Raw genomic sequence first — 8067 nt, 5'->3', positions numbered from 1 at the left:
ATGAAGTACTCCCTCCGTCCCTGAAAGTTGTCACATTTTTTCATTTCTGTCTGTTCCACAAATTTTGTCACATTTCACTTTTTACCATTTTTGGTAATGGATCTCATATTCCACTAACGCATTCCCACTCGCATTTTATTATAAAACTAATATATAAAAGTAGGACTCAAATTCCACTAACTTTATCAATCCACTTTTCATTACTCTCTCTGTTCCATAATACTGGAGACATTTTTTTCGGTACGAAGATTAAGAAAGGAAGAGAGATGAAGAGATAATAAAGTAAGAGACAGTAAAGTAAGTGAGAAGAAATGTGTTGATTTTTACTGAAAATGGAAATTACTCTACTACTATGGAACGTACCAAAATAGTAAAATGACTTCACTACTATGGAACGGAGGGAGTACATTTTTTAAAACTTGTGTCTGATTAAAGTGTGATAAAATTTAAGGGAAGAAAGGATAGCAATAGGAGAAACATAAATGAATAAAAATGTACCAATTCCCCAACGGATCTGAATGTAAAAAGGTGAAGAATATAAAGGAGATAATGAAAGATGGAAATGATAAAAAATGAAAACCTTTGCACACAAGAATAGTTGAAAAGTAACACCACCGATTTAGTGGTGATCAACAACGATATTGTGAGGGTAGAGGCGCTGAATTTTGGCCAAGACTTGGGGCATGGTGGGGCGATTATCCGGGTAAGTAGCCGCGCAATCAAGCCCAAGCTGCAGCAGCTCTACCATATCCTCCACCACCTCCTCACTCTCATAGTCATACCTAACTAGTTCCATGTCCAACCCCTTAGTCCTCCAGTCTTGCTTTAGCTTAGAATGCACCCACCCAGCTAGATCAAAGCCATTCTCGTCAATCTCCGGCGCCTCCCCCGTCACTAACTCCAACACAAATATCCCGAAACTGTATACATCAGCCTTCTGCGACACATTCTTAGGGTCGGTCACCTCGGGTGCCTGGTACCCCTGGTTTGGGGTGGCACTACACCCGAGGTGAGCCAGCATGTAGTCAAAGAAACGAGCCTCGTATGACTCCGTGAGGAGAATATTGGACGACTTGATGTTTCCATGAGACGCGGATGGCCCCTGCGAGTGGATGTACGATATCCCTCGCGCAGTGCCTAGCGCGATCTTAGCGCGAGTTTTCCAGCCCAACGCCATACGAGATACACTACCGTGTAACACAGCTGATAAGCTTCCCATGGGCAAGAAATCGTAGACGAAAAGCTTCTCGTCGCGATTGCAGTAATAAGCCCCCAGAGGGACAATATTGGGATGATTCTGTTGGAAATGTGAGAATTTGGAAGGATTTCAAACCTTTCATTTTCTAAAGTCTTTTGGCTTTTCAAGTTAAGGTAACCCCCAAGTGGTCTATGAGGATCCTTAATGCCGAGACTTTTGGAGTGGTCTCTCATATCCTATAAATAGGTGGGTTTGAGAGATGAGAAATACACCAACAAAAAGCATTCTCTCTTCTCTCAAGTTCTCTACACCATAGTGTGCATCATAGGAGCATTGTATAGCTCGATCCTCGGAACTCTATCAAGTTCGCCGGTGCCTAGCGGGTTTGAGGTGCTTCTACACGCTAGGAGGAAGTCGTTTTATCTTTGGGGGCAATACGCCATTCCGTGAGCACTAGCCGGGGCGTAATTTGTCTTGCGGAAAGAGGGCTTCCCTCGACTCGACTTATAGTTCGGTTTGTTTTATTATTTCCGTTGTAATTTTCATTCCATTTATTGTTATTATCTTCCTTCGATTGTAATAGTTAGAGTACCGCCTGTAACGGCTTGGGATTTTATCCCGATATTTCTAACAGATTCATTCTCCCAATCTCCTTCATCTTCCCCGTGAACTGCTTCTCTCCCATCTTCACGTGGAGTCTCAGCTTCTTCACCGCCACCACATGACCTTTTCCCGGGTCCACCTTGTACGTCGGTCCGAACGTCCCATTCCCCAAAACCTCAGCGGATGCTCCCAACAACTCCATCAGGTCAAATTCCACACCGGTTTCCTTAACATGACTAATCCCTTATCTTTCCCTTTACCTCTGGCGCGAATGATTCGACATAAATAGAAATTCATGATTGAGATAAGGCACAAACAGACGATGGACCCGATGGCGATGCAGGAAATGGGCATTCTCTCTGGCATCTCATAAGCGCAGGAATCGAGCGGGGTGCTGCAGAGGGAGTTCCCCACGAATGCGGCTTTGGGAAATCCAGAGAGGCGTCACGGAATCCGGCCGGTGAGATTGTTATTGGAAACGTCAAATTGGATCAAAGCGGGGAGCTTGAGGTCAGGAATAGAGCCCGAGAAATGGTTGTGTTGCAAATACAGAGTGCCTAAACGCGTCATCCTGTTGAACGACGGAGAAATCGGGCCGGAGAAATTGTTGTGCGCCAAATTCAGGCGTACGAGGGATTTGGCGTGAATGAGAGAGTCGGGAAGTGCGGCGGTGAGGAAATTGTGCTGGAGATAGAGATTGCGGAGGGAGTTGGGAGAGGAGAAGATGTCGGGGGGAAGGGGGCCGGAGAGGGAGTTGTAGCGGAGGCTGAGGGTGTGGAGATTGGTGAGATTGGAGATGGTGTTGGGAGGAAGGCGGCCGGAGAGCCCTGCCGCGGGGAGGTGGAGCTCGACGACGGAAGACTTGTTTGGAGAGCAGACGACGCCGGGCCAGGAGCAGGGGGGGAGGAGAGGTTCCAGAAGAGGACGCGGCCACCCACGGCGGCGCGAAGAGCTACGAGAGCGGCTCTATCGGAGGCGATGTCCGGCGTGGCGCGTGGGAGGAGGAGGAGCGAGATGAAAAGGTGGTGGAAGTTGAAAAGGGCCATTTTTTATTTCAAGAATTTGTGTTGGGTTTTTTCGAGATTGAGAAGAGTCGATCAAGTGTAAGGATTTTCACGTTCTCTGTGGTGTATTCATATCTGAAATCTTACAATCTGATTATTGTTACGGATGAATGCAATTAGAGACGGATTTGTGAAATCCAATTATTAATCAATTTTTCACTGAATTTGTATGTCTGGTCACAGCTCATAAAATACCATATATCTTCCCATACCATAGCTTAATCTTTTTTTTATTATTAAACTATCATCGATCTCTCCGTCTCACGATTCATATTTATTTTTTAGTTTTGAAAACTTTTTTCTTTCTAATTAGGTATGGAAGAAAAATTTGTAGTCAATATATATCAACGTGTCAATCCTGTTCGGTGTGTCCTATTGATAGATGTTTGACAAATAGAAATGCATATATTCATAGAGATGTATTCATATCATTGCACTAAATATTAGTTAAACATAAAACAAATCTCAACCCTTCATTTTAGTTTTTCAATGGCCGAGATTGGAGCATTACATATTTTATTTAATTCATTAAAAATAAGCAAAAGGCTAAATTAGGAACTAAATATTATTACAGTTATTTTAGTCCCATGATTCTCTGCCACCAATTGGACGTGTATTTCTGATAATTTTTTTATGATTTCGTGCCTTTGAATAATCACAACCTTTGCTAAAAACATTCACGCAATCAATTGAACGAGATTGGAGCATCAACGCGTCGGCGAGGAGTTGATTAGTGTCGACGATGGAAGAATGTAATTGCATTTTATTGTCATCAGTATGTAATCGTGATGAACTCCGAATTGCTTTTCGAGTTTTATCAGTTTGTAATCGTACCATTGTCATCGTTTTTTTTGCGTCAGTTTGTAAGTGTTGAGTGTTCTTTTGCATGTGAAATCTCGAATTTGTAGGCATTGATGTATGATATGTCCAAGTTAATGTATATGTCAGTTATCTATTAATGTTGCATTGTTTTACTTCCGTCAAGACCGGTTGTTAACACCATTTTCCTTTGATTTTGTAGTCCACAGGGCTAGGGTGTAGTATGTACTCATTCACGAACTATAAGTAATGTACGAAATTTTAATGATAATGTATATGACCAAATAATGTAGCATTTCATAGGAATAATGTATATCGTTTTTTATCCCTAAAGCCCGGAACTTTACACCATTTCCCTAGGGTTTAGTAGTCCATGGGTCTAGGGTGTAGTATCCACACATTCACGTACTGTAAGTAATGTACGAAATTTTAATGATAATGTATATGACCAAATAATGTAGCATTTTATAGCAATAATGTTGCATTTCATAGCCATAATGTAGCATCGTTTTTTATCCCTAAAGCATGAAATTTTACACCATTTCCCTAGGGTTTAGTAGTCCATGGGGCTAGGGTGTAGTATCCACACATTCACGTACTATAAGTAATGTACGAAATTTTAATGATAATGTATATAACCAAATAATGTAGCATTTCATAGCAATAATGTGGCATTTCATAGCAATAATGTAGCATCGTTTTTTATCCTTAAAGCCCGGAACTTTACACCATTTCCCTAGGGTTTAGTAGTCCATGGGGCTAGGGTGTAGTATCCACACATTCACGTCCTGTAAGTAATGTACGAAATTTTAATGATAATGTATATGACCAAATAATGTAGCATTTCATAGCAGTTATGTAGCATTGTTTTTTATCCCTAAAGCCAGGAACTTAACACTATTTTTCTAGGGTTTAGTAGTCCATGTGGCTAGGGTGTAGTATCCACACAGTGACAGAGTCTTACTAAAGTACTATATATTAATAATAATGTATATTATACTGTAATGTAGCATATCAAAGTCATCATGTAACATTTATTAGCCATAATGTAGCATTGCTTTAGATCCGTCAAGGCCTGAAGGTAACACCATTTCCTTAGGGTTTTGTAGTCTTCGGGGTTAGGGTGTAGTATCTACTCATTCACGAACTGTAAGTAATGTACGAAAATTTAATGATAATGTATATGAACAAATAATGTACTCCCTCTGTCCTTGAAAATTGGTCACCTATTTTCTTTTTCGTCTATCCCTAAAAATTTGTCACATTTCACCTTTACCATCTTTAGTAATGGACCCTACATTCCACTAACTCATTCTCTCTCACATTTTATTTTAAAACTAATATATAAAAGTAGGACTCACATGTCACTAACTTTTCTAACCCACTTTCTATTACATTTCTTAAAACTCGTGCCGAGTCAAATGGTGACGAATTTTGGGGGACAGAGGGAGTAGCATTTTATAGCAATTATGTAGCATCGTTTTTTATTCCTAAAGCCCGGAACTTAACACCATTTTCCTAGGGTTTAGTAGTCCATGGGGCTAGGGTGTAGTATCCACACGTTCACGTACTGTATATTTGAATGATAATGTATTGTACTATTTTCGTATAATGTATATTGTTTGTTTTCTTGTTTGATGTGTTGTTTGCTACATATTTTTGTGAAGGTCAAATGATCTCTAATTTATTGCAACAGTCTCTGTTGTACCGCAATGCTCTGAAGAATTGAAGCCCGTCGTTGGTCAGCGTTTCAAATCAGTAGATTTTGCCATTGCATTTTACGATGTGTATGTCCGTGCCGTTGGTTTTGACACGCGTAAACAAGGCGTAATTTTGCAGAAGTTATGTATTGTATAATTCAAGTACAATAGCAGTTCTATTTTTGTTGGCTTTTACATCCAATTATGTAAATATTGTACATTATAATTCGAAAATCGTACATTACTTATAACGTTTGAACGTATGTTACATTATGGTGTCATATTGGAACAATACTACATCCTAGCCCCATGGACTAGTGATGCACTATTTTTTAGCACTAAATAAACCTGCAAGTATACAGAGTATATATAGTATAGCTAAAGGTCAGTACCGGGATATCGAACACGGGGAAGGCAAAGACAAAGTGTCTATCATCTACTAAGACTCAATTACTATCTGGAAGAGCAGAAGGTTTTGGAAAACTTTGAAAGCAGAAAACAATAAAAAGCAATTAACAACTTAATGCGAATAAAACACAGAGACAATCGATAGAGATAAGGAAATCCCAGGGATGTGCGTTCACAGTTATGGTTATACAAATTCCGAACTACAATACCCTAGCACAGTTATTACTTTGATAGGACGAGTCACCTAGCTTATGCTCATGCGATGCAAACGTTGATTACAAGATTGGGGTTGTCAATCCTAACACACAACTCCAAATAGCTCCTAAGACCCTTGAAAAGTCCTCACTCTCAATTAACAGTGCCGTTTTAAGGGATGCTAACTGTAGCGTCTACTAAGTGGATTCAACTCGCTAGAACTCTCTCACAGTTATGAAGTAAGTTATATTAAATGATACACGATTGTGTCACTCAATCATGAAGCATCAAGATTAACTTAGGGAAGAAACTAAGTAAAAACAAAACGGATATTAAATAGAAAATTGGAATTGTATAACCAAAGTCGTTACTAACAAATCTCTAGAATCATATGAGTTTAGTTACACATGATGAAATAAGCTAAACACATAGATTGAAGGGAAAACAATTGGGACATAAAACTAAAGCAAATAAAACCCGTAGGTTGAATCCTTGTCGTTATTGATGTTCTTGAAATCCTTCTCCAACTCGTTGCACAAGTGAAGTACTCTAGCTTTTGATCTCTATGAATTATTTTGCAAGTACAAGCTCTCTCTTTTTCATGAAGCTTGAGGTCTTATTTATAGGGGAAAACCAGTCCTTGTAGTAGAAGGAAAAGATCTTTAAAATATGGCAAATCTTGGAGCAAATCTAGGGCATCTCGAATTCGCCGCCTTTCTCCGGCCGGCCGCCGCACCTTGGCCGACGGTCGCCGGGCGAGACTTCTCTTCCAAGCGTATTTTCTGAGGCGAACCGCTGCATTGCTCTGTCTGCCGGGCGCCGGTGGTCGCCGCACACCTCCGTCGTGGTCGTCGTTCGCCATTTGACTACAGATTTCCAGACTTTGCATTTTGGCTCCCTTTTTCGGCTCAATTTTGCACATTTCTCACAAAACACGTCAAAGTTCCAAAATAGACAAAATATGCAAATAACATACGTGCAGAGTGACTTTGACATAAAAAACGGACCAAATAATGGTCTTAAAATAGTGCAAAATCCGAGCGTATCACATTCGCTGCGGCGGTCCGCCACCTGCTCGCTGGAAGCAATCGGTTGACGTGCGGCGACCGCCGGACAGGCCGCGGCGGACCACCATCTGGGCACAATCTCCAATGCGAATTTTTTGATATTTTTTGAATTTCACTCCGTCAAGCCTCTACGCGAAATTTTTCAAGGTATGTTTTCTTTTTATTAGTTCACTAACGTCCCAACCGACTCTACAAACTTTTCTTACACTTTGTTGTAAATAAGTTTGGGGGGTGAAGTGGTGGACCGTGAGTTTAGGTTTTTGTTTTAGGGTTTTCTTTTTGTTTTAAAGTTTTTGCTTTTGTTTTTTCAAAACCCCGTAGGAGAATTTTGTGTTTTAAAAATGTTTTCTTGAATCTATGTCATGAACTTAACGTGAAGAACTTAGAAACACGCATGCGTAGGGGACGCAATTTAGACCGAGTTGCCAATGATATCACATTTCATCCATGTTTAAGTGTGGCTTAACGTTTTGATTTGATGGTTTGGTGAAATGGTGGATAATTAGTGAATTGCTTTTTCGCCTTGAATCATGCTTATACCTTGTGAGAATTTGAGCCTTAATTTTATTTTTGTGTGATTTATCTGCATTCATGTATATGTTTCTAGAACTTTCTCCTAATCTTGCCTAAGTTTACATAGTGTTTAAGTTGATTTAGGAGGATGATTGGCCATCTTTTCTTAGCCTACTTTTATCCAAAATTTTTCGACCCTCTAAAAATTTCAAAATTTTTCCCTTAGAAGCCAATTTTGAGCCTGTAAGCCTTTTCTATGGAAGCCAAAATAATGGGGACAATTCCTTGGGTTAGTTAGAATTTTCTATCTTTTGTAAAGGAATTGGAGAGATAAGGAGAAAGTATAAAAAGTAGTGTGCTTAAATGTAGAAAAGTACGAGTTGTGATATTGAAAAAAATTCCAAATATGTGCTTAATCTTAGAAATGATGCGTATGAAAAATAAAGAAAGGTTAAACAAGAAAAATAAAGAAAAAAAATGGGAAAGGTTGTGAAAAAAAA

The 8067-nt window shown here is 39.7% G+C and overlaps 1 pseudogene; it reads right to left on the bottom strand.

Annotated features, from left to right (window-relative positions):
* Positions 1–619: 619 nt before the first annotated feature.
* Positions 620–2877, bottom strand: LOC125196599 (putative inactive receptor kinase At1g48480 pseudogene; annotated as a pseudogene).
* Between the last annotated feature and the right edge of the window lie 5190 nt (positions 2878–8067).

The sequence above is a fragment of the Salvia hispanica genome, chromosome 2 (assembly GCF_029641045.1).
Source record: "Salvia hispanica isolate PSC_SH4W2 chromosome 2, Shi_PSC_v1, whole genome shotgun sequence".
In the NCBI taxonomy this organism is placed as follows: domain Eukaryota; kingdom Viridiplantae; phylum Streptophyta; class Magnoliopsida; order Lamiales; family Lamiaceae; genus Salvia; species Salvia hispanica.
The sequence above is the reverse complement of the archived record's forward strand: the minus strand, read 5'-3'. Positions and strand labels throughout refer to the sequence as shown.